Below are 15,213 nucleotides of genomic sequence, written 5' to 3'. Positions count from 1 at the left end.
AGGACAAATTGCAACCTGTACGGAACAGGAGGTTAAAGGTGCTGATTCTCCAAGGAGGGAGATTGCTAGTAAAGCGGCTGGAATGGTGAACCCGAGCACAATTAGATGATAAATGAGGTGCGTTTTAGAAACCTTTCCCGATCACACGGTGTACCATCTTCTGGGTTTCTCATGCATGTTTTCGATGTAGGAAGATGCCCTTGAACCTGGAGATTTTGGATCCATGGGATGGGTACCACGCAGTAGTACTTTAAAGGGTTCTGCGTTTGCTCCCCCAACCTCACTGAACCTCTCAGCCCCAAGAGTGTCCACCCTTATGTCTCAGTCAGCTGTCGGTCTAGATATGGTCAATCCAGGTGGCATCACAGCCCCTGAACGAATTTGGTAAGAATTTCTCTCTCTTTCACTGTCTTTGTTTCACGGGTTTTTAAAAGTAATTGATTTTTATAATGGGGTTTAGCTGCTTTTCACTGCTGTGTTTCTGCCGCTTTACACCCACTTGACTCAGTTACAGAGAGATATCAATACATAGGTTTTAAGATTCTTACTAGGCAGATATATTCTTGAGCGGTGAATAGGGGGTGATGAGTCCAGTTCACTGAGCAAGGAGTAGGTTTGTCTATTACATATTGGGTTTATGGAACGGTATCTGAGCTAATTTGAAACCCTTGTTTTATGCATCACCCCACCTCTCCTTTCCCGTTAAGCAGCCATAGTGTGTTTTCTAAACGTGTGACTCTTTTCTGTTTTGTAATTCAGTTCAAGTGTAGTGGTTTTTACATTCCCTCTATAAGTGATATCTCATGATCATTGTCTTTTTCTGTGTGACTTATTTCAGTTAGAATCGTCGTACCTAAATCCACTCATCATGCTGCTACTAGCCTTATGTCGTTGATTTCATGGCTGAGTGATATTCCGTTGTACTAAGGACCACAACTTCTTTATCCATTTTTCTCTTTCCTGGGATATTTAAGGTGTAACGAAGTGGAGGTTCTTGTCAACAGAGCAGCCCTGAACATTGGGGTGCCTGTGTCTTGCTGATTTTTAGTTTTGCCAATTTATACGCCCATGAGTGGAAGTGCCCTATGCTCTCTAAGCTGAGTTTTTTAGATGTTTCAGGACACACCGTACACTTCTCCGGAGTGGCTGTTGGCAATGGACATCCCGCCCATCAGCGTAGCAAGGCTCCCGTTTCTCCATGGCCTGTCGTGCATTTCTGGTTTTGACACTTTATTCAGCATGGCCCTTTTGACCGATGGGAAGCGAGACTTCTTTGTAGCGCTGATTTGACTTTCCAGGTTGCTTGGTTGGCCAAAAAGGGCGTATGCCTTTTTTCCTGAATATATTCAGGAAAAAACGCATACGCCCTTTTTGGCCAAGGGCATCATTGTCGAGGTTTTGCCGCTTTTCCTGTGCTTGAAAGGCGATTCGAATCTACCTCCTGAAATCTGTTTCCTGCAATTCTGCCTTGCTTTCAAATCCTCTTCGTTGCCTTCCCCCAATATATTTGTGGACGAGAGTTATCATTTATAACTCTGCAGATTTGCGAATTGCAGTGCCCCTGAGCTCCATTTTTCAACTCGCTTTCCTGGGAGCTGGCCGCAAAAGCGCAGGATTGCTTCAGGCCCTATTCTGGTTCCGGGCGGCAGGCTGAGCCTGTGGTTAATTCTTCTTCCTGATGGGAAAATAGAGTGACCTGTGCCTGTCCCAACAGCTAGAGCTAGTCTCTCATTGGTTCCCCCTCTTCCCGTTCATCCTCAGGACAAATTGCAACCTGTACGGAACAGGAGGTTAAAGGTGCTGATTCTCCAAGGAGGGAGATTGCTAGTAAAGTGGCTTCAATGGCGAACCCGAGCACAAGGAGATGAGAAATGAGGTGCGTTTTAGAAACCTTTCCCGATCACACGGTGTACCATCTTCTGGGTTTCTCATGCATGTTTTCGATGTAGGAAGATGCCCTTGAACCTGCAGATTTGGGACCCATGGGATGGGTACCACGCAGTATTACTTTAAAGGGTCTGTGTTTGCTCCCCCATCCTCACCAAACCTCTCAGCCCCAAGAGTGTCCACCCTTATGTCTGAATCAGCGGTGGGTCTAGATATCGTCAATCCAGGTGGCATCACAGCCCCTGAACGAATTTTGTAAGAATTTCTCTCTCTTTCACTGTCTTTGTTTCAAGGGTTTTTAAAAGTAATTGATTTTTATAATGGGGTTTAGCTGCTTTTCACTGCTGTGTTTATGCCGCTTTACCCCCACTTGACTCACTTACAGAGAGATATCAACACATAGGTTTTAAGATTCTTAATAGGCAGATATATTCTTGGGTGGTGAATAGGCGGTGTTGAGTCCAGTTCACTGAGCAACGTGTAGATATTGTCTATTACATATTGGGTTTATGGAACGGTACCTGAGCTAATTTGAAACCCTTGTTTTATGCATCACCCCACCTCACCTTTCCCGTTAAGCAGCCATAGTGAGTTTTCTAAACGTGTGACTCTGTTCTCTTTTGTAATTCAGTTCAAGTGTAGCGGTTTTTACATTCCCTCTATAAGTGATATCTTATGATCAGTGTCTTTTTCTGTGTGACTTATTGCACTTAGAGTCGTCGCAGCTAAATCCACTCATCATGCTGCTCCTAGCCTTATGACGTTGATTTCATGGCTGAGTTATATTCCATTGTACATAAGGACCACAACTTCTTTATCCATTTTTCTCTTTCCTGGGATATTTAAGGTGTAACGAAGTGGAGGTTCTTGTCAATAGAGCAGCCCTGAACATTGGGGTGCCTGTGTCTTGCTGATTTTTCGTTTTGCCAATTTATACGCCCATGAGTGGAAGTGCCCTATGCTCTCTAAGTTGAGTTTTTTAGATGTTTCAGGACACACCGTACACTTCTCCGGAGTGGCTGTTGGCAATTTACATCCCGCCCATCAGCGTAGCAAGGCTCCCGTTTCTCCATGGCCTGTCCTGCATTTCTGGTTTTGACACTTTATTCAGCATGGCCCTTTTGACCGATGGGAAGCGAGACTTCTTTGTAGCGCTGATTTGCCTTTCCAGGTTGCTTGGTTGGCCAAAAAGGGCGTATGCCTTTTTTCCTGAATATATTCAGGAAAAAACGCATACGCGCTTTTTGGCCAAGGGCATCATTGTCGAGGTTTTGCCGCTTTTCCTGTGCTTTAAAGGCGATTCGAATCTACCTCCTGAAATCTGTTTCCTGCAATTCTGCCTTGCTTTCAAATCCTCTTCGTTGCCTTCCCTCAATATATTTGTGGACGAGAGTTATCATTTATAACTCTGCAGGTTTGCGAATTGCAGTGCCCCTGAGCTCCATTTTTCAACTCGCTTTCTTGGGAGCTGACCGCAAAAGCGCAGGATTGCTTCAGGCCCTATTCTGGTTCCGGGCGGAAGGTTGAGCCTGTGGTTAATTCTTCTTCCTGATGGGAAAATAGAGTGACCTGTGCCTGTCCCAACACCTAGAGCTAGTCTCTCATTGGTTCCCCCTCTTCCCGTTCATCCTCAGGACAAATTGCAACCTGTACGGAAAAGGTTAAAGGTGCTGATTCTCCAAGGAGGGAGATTGCTGGTAAAGCGGCTGGAATGGCAAACACGAGTACAAGGAGATGAGAAATGAGGTGCGTTGTAGAAACCTTTCCCGATGACACGGTGTACCGTCTTCTGGGTTTCTCATGCATGTTTTCGATGTAGGAAGATGCCCTTGAACCTGGAGATTTGGGACCCATCGGATGGGTACCACACAGTATTATTTTATAGGGTCTGCATTTGCTCACCCAACCTCACCAAACCTCTCAGCCCCAAGAGTATCCACCCTTATGTCTCAATCAGCTCTGGGTCTAGATATGGTCAATCCAGGTGGCATCACAGCCCCTGAACGAATTTGGTAAGAATTTCTCTCTCTTTCACTGTCTTTGTTTCAAGGGTTTTTAAAAGTAATTGATTTTTATAATGGGGTTTAGTTGCTTTTCGCTGCTGTGTTTATGCCGCTTTACCCCCACTTGACTCACTTACAGAGAGATAGCAATACATAGGTTTTAAGATTCTTACTAGTCAGATATATTCTTGGGCGGTGAATAGGGGGTGTTGAGTCCAATTCACTGAGCAAGGAGTAGGTCTTGTCTAGTACATATTGGGTTTATGGAACGGTATCTGATCTAATTTGAAACCCTTGTTTTATGCATCACCCCACCTCTCCTTTCCTGTTAAGCAGCCATAATGTGTGTTCTAAACGTGTGACTCTGTTCTGTTTTGTAATTCAGTTCAAGTGTAGCGGTTTTTACATTCCCTCTATAAGTAATATCTTATGATCAGTGTCTTTTTCTGTGTGACTTATTGCACTTAGAATCGTCATAGCTAAATCCAGTCATCATGCTGCTCCTAGCCTTATGACGTTGATTTCATGGCTGAGTGATATTCCATTGCACATAAGGACCACAACTTCTTTATCCATTTTTCTCTTTCCTGGGATATTTAATGTGTAACGAAGTGGAGGTTCTTGTCAACAGAGCAGCCCTAAACTTTGGGGTGCCTGTGTCTTGCTGATTTTTAGTTTTCCCAATTTATACGCCCATGAGTGGAAGTGCCCTATGCTCTCTAAGCTGAGTTTTTTAGATGTTTCAGGACACACCGTACACTTCTCCGGAGTGGCTGTTGGCAATTTACATCCCGCCCATCAGTGTAGCAAGGCTCCCATTTCTCCATGGCCTGTCCTGCATTTCTGGTTTTGACACGTTATTCAGCATGGCCCTTTTGACCGATGGGAAGCGAGACTTCTTTGTAGCGCTGATTTGCCTTTCCAGGTTGCTTGGTTGGCCAAATAGGGCGTATGCGTTTTTTCCTGAATATATTCAGGTAAAAACGCATACGCCCTTTTTGGCCAAGGGCATCATTGTCGAGGTTTTGCCGCTTTTCCTGTGCTTTAAAGGCGATTCGAATCTACCTCCTGAAATCTGTTTCCTGCAATTCTGCCTTGCTTTCAAATCCACTTCGTTGTCTTCCCTCAATATACTTGTGGACGAGAGTTATCATTTATAATTCTGCAGGTTTGCGAATTGCAGTGCCCCTGAGCTCCATTTTTCAACTCGCTTTCTTGGGAGCTGGCCGCAAAAGCGCAGGATTGCTTCAGGCCCTATTCTGTTTCCGGGCGGCAGGCTGAGCCTGTGGTTAATTCTTCTTCCTGATGGGAAAATATAGTGACCTGTTGTGCCTCTCCCAACACCTAGAGCTAGTCTCTCATTGGTTCCCCCTCTTCCCGTTCATCCTTAGGACAAATTGCAACCTGTACGGAACAGAAGGTTAAAGGTGCTGATTCTCCAAGGAGGGAGATTGCTAGTAAAGCGGCTGCAATGGTGAACCCGAGCACAAGGACATGAGAAATGAGGTGCGTTTTAGAAACCTTTCCCGATCACACGGTGTACCATCTTCTGGGTTTCTCATGCATGTTTTCGATGTAGGAAGATGCCCTTGAACCTGGAGATTTGGGACCCATGGGAAGGGTACCACCCAGTATTACTTTAAAGGGTCTGCGTTTGCTCACCCAACCTCACCAAACCTCTCAGCCCCAAGAGTGTCCACCCTTCTGTCTCAATCAGCTGTGGGTCTAGATATGGTCAATCCAGGTGGCATCACAGCCCCTGAACGAATTTGGTAAGAATTTCTCTCTCTTTCACTGTCTTTGTTTCACGGGTTTTTAAAAGTAATGGATTTTTATAATGGGGTTTAGCTGCTTTTCACTGCTGTGTTTCTGCCGCTTTCCACCCACTTGACTCACTTACAGAGAGATAGCAATACATAGGTTTTAAGATTCTTACTAGTCAGATATATTCTTGGGCGGTGAATAGGGGGTGTTGAGTCCAGTTCACTGAACAAGGAGTAGGTCTTGTCTATTACATATTGGGTTTATGGAACGGTCTCTGAGCTAATTTGAAACCCTTGTTTTATGCATCACCCCACCTCACCTTTCCCGTTAAGCAGCCATAGTGTGTTTTCTAAACGTGTGCCTCTGTTCTCTTTTGTAATTCAGTTCAAGTGTAGCGGTTTTTACATTCCCTCTATAAGTGATATCTTATGATCAGTGTCTTTTTCTGTGTGACTTATTTTACTTAGAATCGTCGTACCTAAATCCACTCATCATGCTGCTCCTAGCCTTATGACATTGATATCATGGCTGAGTGATATTCCATTGTACATAAGGACCACAACTTCTTTATCCATTCTTCTCTTTCCTGGGATATTTAAGGTGTAATGAAGTGGAGGTTCTTGTCAACAGAGCAGCCCTAAACTATGGGGTGCCTTTGTCTTGCTGATTTTTAGTTTTCCCAATTTATACACCCATGAGTGGAAGTGCCCTATGCTCTCTAAACTGAGTTTTTTAGATGCTTCAGGACACACCGTACACTTCTCCTGAGTGGCTGTTGGCAATTTACATCCCTCCCATCAGCGTAGCAAGGCTCCCATTTCTCCATGGCCTGTCCTGCATTTCTGGTTTTGACACTTTACTCAGCATGACCCTTTTGACCGATGGGAAGCGAGACTTCTTTGTAGCGCTGATTTGCCTTTTCAGGTTGCTTGGTTGGCCAAAAAGGGCGTATGCGTTTTTTCCTGAATATATTCAGGAAAAATGGATACGCCCTTTTTGGCCAAGTGTATCATTGTTGACGTTTTGCCGCTTTTCATGTGCTGTAAATGCGATTCGTATCTACCTCCTGAAATCTGGGGGCTTGTCCCCGCACATTCCTCTCTAATATACAATCTCGGAACACTACCTCCAGGAAGACTCTGTTGCCTTAGTAACAAGGGTTCAGAACGTAATAATGCTGCCGCCTTGTGGCTGTTTCTCACAACAGCAGCTTTCAACCCAGTGCTAATGGTTGCTTAATATTCACAAGGACTGCAGGGCTGTAATTGACACCTCCCTTCAAAAAATGCCCTGGGGTAGGGAATAGGCAAGAAAATTCAACACATGACAAAATTTTCAAGAAGTCAATATGAAGAGAGAAGTTGTACTCACTCTTTAAAAAAAAGAGGAAAAGTAAAAAAGGACATGCCTAAAGCTCAATACAAGGAATTATTAGCCACATGCAAATCCAACCTACAAAAAGGTTTTAGCTCACACCAGTCAAATGACCATCAGCAAAACGTCTACAAACTATAAATGCTGAAGGGGTTTTAGAGAACTTTGTACCTTCTAGCAGCTGGTAGGACGTAAAGTGGTAACAACACTAACAAAAACGGAATGGAGCTGCTTTAAAAGGTAAAAATTGAGCTACCAGATGATGTGTCAGGGCACCTTTTGAGCCTATAATCTAAGACCACCAGAATCGGAAAGACAGAGGCAGGCAAATGTGCACTGTAGCAATATTGAAATAGCCAAGACATGGAAGCAAAAAAAAGGTCCATAAACAGATGAACTGACAAAGAAGAAGTGGTATATGTACAGAATGGAATAGTAGCCTCGGGAAAAAAATGCAGAGTGCCATTTTCAGGATTAAAAATGAGCCTAGAAATAATCATATTAGGTAAAGTAAGTCAAAAGGGAATGACAAATATCCTATGATATCATTTATACAAGTTATCCTAAGATTCCTACCAATGAACATACTTCCACAGAAAAAAGAAACTCACAGACTTATAAAACAAACTAATGGTTAACCAAAATGAAAGGTGGAAGGATGGATAAATTAGGATTATGGGGCTAACCTAAATAGGCTAATGTATGTTAAATGTATATAAACACTTAACATATAAACTATATAAATTTCCTGAAATTCTGCCTTGCTTTCAAATCCTCTTCGTTGCCTTCCTTCAGTATATTTTTGCACGAGAGTTACCATTTATAACTCTACAGGATTGTGAATTGCAGTACCCCTGAGCTCCATTTTTCAACTCGCTTTTTTGGAAGCTGGCCGCAAAACCGCAGGATTGCTTAAGGCCCTATTCTGGTTCCGTGGCGCAGGCTGAGCCTGTGGTTAATTCTTCTTCCTGATGGGAAATTAGAGTGACCTATACCTGTCCCAACACCTAGAGCTAGCCTCTCATGGGTTCCCCCTCTTCCAATTCACCCTCAGGACAAATTGCAACCTGTACGGAACAGGAGGTTAAAGGTGCTGATTCTCCAAGTGGGGAGATTGTTAGTAAAGCGGCTGGAATGGCGAACCCGAGCACAAGGAGATGAGAAATGAGGTGCGTTTCAGAAACCTTTCTCGATCACACTGTATACCATCCACTGGGTTTCCCATGCATTTTTTCGCTGTAGGAAGATTGCCTTGAACCTGGAGACTTGGGACCCATAGAATGGGTACCATTCAGTATTACTTTAAAGGGTCTGCCTTTGCTCACCCAACCTCACCAATCCTCTCAGACCCAAGACTGTCCAGCCTTATGTCTCATCCAGCTGTGGGTCTAGATATGGTCAATCTAGGTTGCTTCTCTGCCCCTGAATGAAGTTTGTACGAATTTCTCTCTCTTTCACTGTCTTTGTTGGGGTTTTTTTTGTAATTTATTTATTTATTTATTTATTTAAAATTATTATTTATTTATTTATTTATTTATTGTCTGTGTTGGGTCCTCGGCTCTGTGCGAGGGCTTCCCCCAGTTGCGGCAACCGGGGGCCACTCTTCATCACACCGCACGGCCCTCTCACTATCGCGGCCTCCCACTGTGGAGCACAGGCTCCAGACGCGCAGGCTCAGCAATTGTGGCTCACGGGCCCAGCCGCTCCGCGGCACGTGGGATCCTCCCAGACCAGGGCTCGAACCCACGTCCCCCACATTAGCAGGCAGACTCCCAACCACTGCGCCACCCGGGAAGCCTGTAATTTATTTTTATAATGCGGTTTAGCTGATTTTCACTGCTGTGTTTATGCCGCTTTACACCCACTTGATTCAGTTACAGAGAGATATCAATACATCGGTTTTAAGATTCTTACTAGTCAGATATGTTCTTGTGCGGTGAATAGGGGGTGTTGAGTCCAGTTCACTGAGCAATGGGTAGGTCTTTTCTGTTATATATTTGGTTTATGGAACGGTATATGTGCTAATTTCAAACCCTTGTTTTATGCCTCACCCCACCTCACCTTTCCAGTTAAGCAGCCATCCAGTGTTTTCTAAATGTGTGACTCTGTTCTGTTTTGTAATCAGGTCATGTGTAGTGATTTTTACTTTCCCTCTATAAGTGATATCTTATGATAAGTGTCTTTTTCTGGGTGACTTATTTCACTTAGAAACATCGTACCTAAATCCACTCATCATGCTGCTACTAGCCTTATGACATTGATTTCATGGCTGAGTGATATTCCATTGTACATAAGTACCAAAACTTCTTTATCCATTTTTCTCTATCGTGGCGAATTTAAGGTGTACCGAAGTGGAGGTTCTTGTAAACAGAGCAGCCCTAAACTTTGGGGTGCCCGTGTCTTGTTGATTTTTAGATTTCCCATTGTATACACCTATGAGTGGAAGTTCCCTATGCTCTCTAGCTGTGTTTTTTAGATGTTTAAGGAAACACCATACCCAAGTGACCATTGGCAGTTTTCATCCCGCCCATTAGCCTAACAAGGCTCCTTTTTCTCCCTGGCCTGTCCTGCCTGCATGTCTCGTTTTTACACTTTTTAAGGATGGCCCTTTTGACCTATGGGAAGTGAGACTTCTTTGTAGTGCTGATTTTCCTTTCCGGGTTGCTTGGTTGGCCAAAAAGGGCGTATGCGTTTTTTCCTAAATATATTCAGGAAAAAATGCATACGCCCTTTTTGGCCAAGTGCATCATTGTCGACGTTTTCCCGCTTTTCATGTGCTTTAAAGACGATTCGTATCTTCCTCCTGAAATCTGTTTCCTGCAATTCTGCCTTGCTTTCAAATACTGTTCGTTGCCTCCCCTTAGTATATTTTTGGATGAGAGTTATCATTTATAACCCTGCAAGGTTTTGAATTACACTGCCCCTGAGCTAAATTTTTCAAATGGCTTTTTTGGGATCTGGCTGCAAAACCGCAGGATTGCTTCAGGCACTATTCTGGTTCCACGGGGCAGGCTGAGCCTGTCGTTAATTCTTCTTCCTGATGGGAAATTAGAGTGACCTATACCTGTCCCAACACCTAGAGCTAGTCTCTCATGGGTTCCCCCTCATCCCGTTCATCCTCAGGACAAATTGCAACCTGTATGAAACAATAGGTTAAAGGGGCTGATTCTCCAAGTGGGGAGATTGTTAGTAAAGCTGCTGGATGGGGGGAACCCGAGCACCAGGAGATCTGAAATGAGGTGCATTTTAGAAACCTTTCCAGATCACACGGTGTAACATCATCTGGGTTTCCCATGCATGTTTTCGCTGTAGGATGATTCCCTTGAACCTGGAGATTTGGAACAAATGGAATGGGTACCACGCAGTATTACTTTAAGGTGTCTTCGTTTGCTCACCCAATCTCACCAATTCTCTCAGCCCCAACAGATTCCAGCCTTATGTGTAATCCAGCTGTAGGTCTAGATATGGTCAATCCAGGTTGCTTCAAAGCCCCTGAACAATCTCTGTAAGAATTTCTCTCTCTTTCAATGTCTTTGTTGTGTTTTTTTTTGAAATTTATTTTTATAATGGGGTTTAGCTGATTTTCACTGCTGTGTTTATACCGTTTTACACCCACTTGATTCACTTACAGAGAGATATCAATACATAGGTTTTAAGATTCTTAGTAGTCAGATATACTTTTTGTGCGTTGAATAGGGGGTTTGGAGTTCAGTTCACTGAGCAAGGAATAGGGCTTGTCTGTTACATATGTGGTTTATGGAACTCTATCTGTGGTAATTTCAAACCCTTGTTTTATGCCTCACCCCACCTCACCTTTCCGTTAAGCAGCCATGGTATGTTCTCTAAATGTGTGGCTCTATTCTGTTTTGTAGTACAGGTACTGTGTAGCTATTTTTACATTCCCTCTATAAGTGATATCTTATGATAAGTGTCTTTTTCTGTGTGACTTATTTCACTTCTAAACGTCGTACCTAAATCCAGTCAGCATGCTGCTACTAGCCTTATAACATTTATTACACTGCTGTGTGATATTCCATTGTACATAAGTATCACAACTTCTTTATCCATTTTTCTCTTTCCTGGGATATTTAAGGTGTACCGAATTGGAGTTTCTTGTAAACAGAGCAGCCCTAAACTTTGGGGTGCCCGTGTCTTGTTGATTTTTAGATTTCCCAATTTATACGCCCGTGAGTGGAAGTGCCCTATGCTCTCTAGCTGTGTTTTTTAGATGTTTTAGGAGACACCCTACACTTCTACAGAGTGGCCGTTGACAGTTTACATCCCCCCCATCAGCCTAACAAGGCTCCCTTTTCTCCATGGCCTGTCCTGCATTTCTGGTTTTTACACTTTTTTCAGCATGGTCCCCTTTGACCGATGGGTAGTGAGACTTCCTTGTATTGCTGATTTGCATTTCCGGCTTGCTTGGAGAGTCATAATTTATAATTCTGCAGATTTGTGAATTGAAGTTTCCTGAGCTTCATTTGTCAACTCGCTTTTTTGGGAGCTGGCCGCAAAACCGGTGGTGTGCTTCTGCCCCTACTGTGGTTTCGGGTGGCAGGCTAAGCCTTTGCTTAATTCTTCTTCCTGATTGGAAATTAGAGTGACATTTGCCTGTCCGAACATCTAGGGCTTGTCTCTCATTGTTTGTCCTCCTTCCCCTTCATCCTGTGGACAAATTCCCAACTCTGTGCAACAGGACATTGAAGGTGCTGACATCCTCAAGTGGGGAGATTGTTAGGAAAGAGGCTGGTGGGGTGAACTCGACCACCATGAGATTAAGAGATGAGGTGCCTTTTCCAAAATCTTCCTGATACAACCGTGTACCATCTTCTGGGTGTCACAGGCATGTTTTAGCTGTAGGAAAGTTCCCATGTATGTAAGGAGAACACCAGGGATTTTTCCAAATCAGTGTCTCCCCGAACCCCAATCTGGCGAATTTTTAAGCCACTGGTACATGTATGTTCATTCAGGGACTTGGGCCGTAAGCAGAGTCCGAAATTTAGGTGAGTGAAGTCTTCAGGGTCAGAAACGCTCGCCATCGGCCTCCTTTAGGTTCCTTTTTATCTGTAGTTGATACATGATGTCGATATAGATATCTATTGTTTTTCAGATTATTCCCCCTTAGGGGTTATTACAAAATATTGAGTATAGTTCCCTGTGCTATACAGTAGTTCCTTGTTGATGATATATTTTATACATAGAAGTGTGTATATGTTAATCCGAAACTGTTAATTTATCCCTCCTCCCACCTTTACCCTTTGGTAATAAAATATATAAGATTTTATACTTCGCAGAAATCCAGGAGCTGAAAGAGAGGTATCATTTTCAATGGAAAATCATTCAAAACAAGATTGAACCTTCAGCCAAGATTAGTAGATCCACATCCTTGGAAAGAAATCACTGCATTTCTCTAATGTTGACCTGACAAATACGACAAACCCCTCCACTGAACTTGCTTATAATAAAGTGATGGAAATATCAAATGGAAGTGTTAGAAACATCTTATTTTACACGAGCCTTATACACTGCTCTATGTTAATAACAGTTTGGCTCACGCATCTATTCTTTGTAGTTACAATGTTCTCAAATTCTGTTACTGATCCTGCAGAGTGGGCCCCAACAAGGGTCCCCCTGCCCAGTGTCATTGGAGCCAACAGATCGAGACTGAGTTTGGTTCAGAAGCAAAGGAAAACTTTATATTTTGATCAGAGAGTGGAGAGATGAGAGCGTGCGCTCCCCCGCGGGCTGTGGGCCGGGCTGCTGTGTAGGGATCCCGTCAGCGTCAGCGGGAGGGACGGGGCGGAGCTCTCAAGGGCCGGGTTGGCTGGAGCTCAGGCTCTATGTGGCGGAGTCTGCACGGGGGCCCGGAAAGCTGAGGTGTCGGCCCAGCCATCTTGCACTAAGAAATCGGGTCTGAAGTGCGGGGTGTGGGACCTCTGCCTGTGGAAACCTAGGAACAAGTGAAATTAGAAAAAGCACAAAGGAAAAAAAGGTTAGACTTTATTTTATTGCCCAGATTCTATTTTTATCTCCCAGGAATTTTTAATGGGCTTTGCCGGTGACAAACCCCTCCTCTGCCTCTTGTCCCATTCCACATTCTTGGGGCGCTGAGGGTGCAGACACCTCTTCTGTAAATGCTTCGTGCTGAGTTGGGTGTCCTCATACCTGGGGGGTGGGGCAGGACTTCTCCCCAGCAGCCTCCAGGTGAGGTTGATTGTTCCCAGGCCTCCTCCCTCACTGCTCGTCTGCCTGAGCACCAGCGTTGGAAGTTTTATAGATTCTAATGACCTTTAAGGGTCCAGGAAAGAGATGCGCAGGGACGCTGGGGGGGCCGGTTTTACCCTGCTCCACATTGCTTCGGCCCCCTTAGGCTGACGGTTTCTGCCAGCCTAGATGCTCTGACCAGTAGTCTGCGCTTTCTTCCGTTAGGCCACTGAATTAACGTACAAACAGCACCAGGTGTCAGAGCCCTGCCTGCTCAACTCCCAGACAGTCCAGGGCCGGTGGTGATCCAGGAACATGACTGCCACTCAGTCAACGGCCTTTTGAAGTAGCCAGGAGTCCAGCTGGTCTCATTGGTCGCCGTCACAGTGGTGTCTGTAGGCTTTTCTATGGTGGCAGCGTTATTTAGGGTTCCCCTGCCAAGTTTATTAGCTCCGCTCTGGGTGCAGTAAGTCCTGCAAGCAATAGTCTGTTCTTTTGGGGCACACTCTTGTGGTTTTCTGAGAGAAGCTCCAGGTCAAGTGATGGTCACACGAGTCGTCATGGGGGCCCGTTGCCCCAGGTTGTCTCTCTGGAGGTTGGAGTTGGAGGGCCTCTTCACTCGAGGTCATTGTGCCCACGGAGCGATCCCTGCAACTTCAGGGCATGGTGGGTGGTTAGGAACACCAAGTGGCATCCTTTTCCCTTAGGAGGGAGCTGGCCTTGCGGGCTGCTCATTTCCAGGTTTTTAGATACCCCCAGTATCCTGGTCAGATGGGGTGGCTGGCCAATGCCTGGAGGGCATTCTTGCGTTGTTCCATTTCAAGTGGTCCCAGTTTTTGCACTAATACTCCAAGGGCGATTCACCTTCGACCAGGAATGTAAAGGTCAAAGGGTTTAGCTAAATTAGGGAGGTCCAGGTCAAGGGTCTGAATTGACTGCTCTTTCCTTTCTTGAAAGGCCGCTTCTGGATTCTATTCAAAAGGATCATCATCTTTTCCTTTCAGGGTTTCATATAGAGGCCCAGTTATTAGACTGTAGTTAGGGATCCAGATGCAGCAAACCCCGGTCTCCCCAGGAACCCCTAAGCTGTCTTCTAGTTTTAGGAAGGGTGAGGCTGCAAATGGCTTCTTCCCTTTCCTGGGATGGGCTTCTCCGATCTTCTGTGAGAATGAAGCCCAGGCAGGTCACCTTAGTCTGTGATATTTGAGCCTTTTACTTGGACACCTTCTATCTTTTATTGGCTAGGTAGTCCAGAGGCCTCCTTAGTAGGGCTGGCGATCAGAATGTCGTCTGCATATTGAAGGAGGGTTCCCTTCTCCCGAGGTAGATCTTTTAGGGCTTTAGCTAACGTTTCCCCAAAGATGGTGTGGGAATTTTTGAACCCCTGGGGCAGGACGGCCCAGCAGTATTGTCTTTGTTGTACGTTGAGTCCTGCCACTCATAGCCAAAATTTCTTGTGACTCTGGGACTAATGGAATACAGAAGAAGGCATCATTGAAGTCTAATACAGAATACCATGTCCTGGTGGATGGTAGAATGACCAGCAGGGTATAGGAATTAGGAACTACTGGATGTATATCCTCTGTGGCTTCACTGCCTGTCCTGGCGTCCTTTACCAGGTCCCCAGCAGCCCACGGGGCTCTCGTGGGCAGGCCCCTCCCAGGATATGGAGCTCACCTGGGCAGGTACCCAGCAGCCCACGGGGCTCTCGTGGTCAGGCCCCTCCCAGGATATGGAGCTCACCTGGGCAGGTACCCAGCAGCCCACGGGGCTCTCGTGGTCAGGCCCCTCCCAGGATATGGAGCTCACCTGGGCAGGTACTCAGCAGCTCACGGGGCTCTCGTGGGCAGGCCCCTCCCTGGATATGGAGCTCCCCTGGACAGGTACCCCGGCAGGGCTGGGCACACAGGAACCGTGCACATTGCCCTCATTGCAGAGCACCCCCAGCACACCTGTCGCTCAGAGCTGACACAGAGCACCT

At 45.3% G+C, this 15,213-nt stretch overlaps 1 long non-coding RNA gene across 1 annotated transcript in view; it reads left to right on the top strand.

Annotated features, from left to right (window-relative positions):
• Nucleotides 1-1,759: 1,759 nt before the first annotated feature.
• Nucleotides 1,760-15,213, top strand: part of LOC130705004 (uncharacterized) — a 191,960-nt gene continuing 178,506 nt past the window's right edge. The window contains exons 1-3 of the long non-coding RNA XR_009005590.1: nucleotides 1,760-1,876; nucleotides 3,522-3,633; nucleotides 5,282-5,396. This is a non-coding gene — a long non-coding RNA (uncharacterized LOC130705004). The remainder of the gene's footprint in view (nucleotides 1,877-3,521; nucleotides 3,634-5,281; nucleotides 5,397-15,213) is intronic.

The sequence above is a fragment of the Balaenoptera acutorostrata genome, chromosome 16 (assembly GCF_949987535.1).
Source record: "Balaenoptera acutorostrata chromosome 16, mBalAcu1.1, whole genome shotgun sequence".
Lineage (NCBI taxonomy): Eukaryota > Metazoa > Chordata > Mammalia > Artiodactyla > Balaenopteridae > Balaenoptera > Balaenoptera acutorostrata.
The sequence above is the reverse complement of the archived record's forward strand: the minus strand, read 5'-3'. Positions and strand labels throughout refer to the sequence as shown.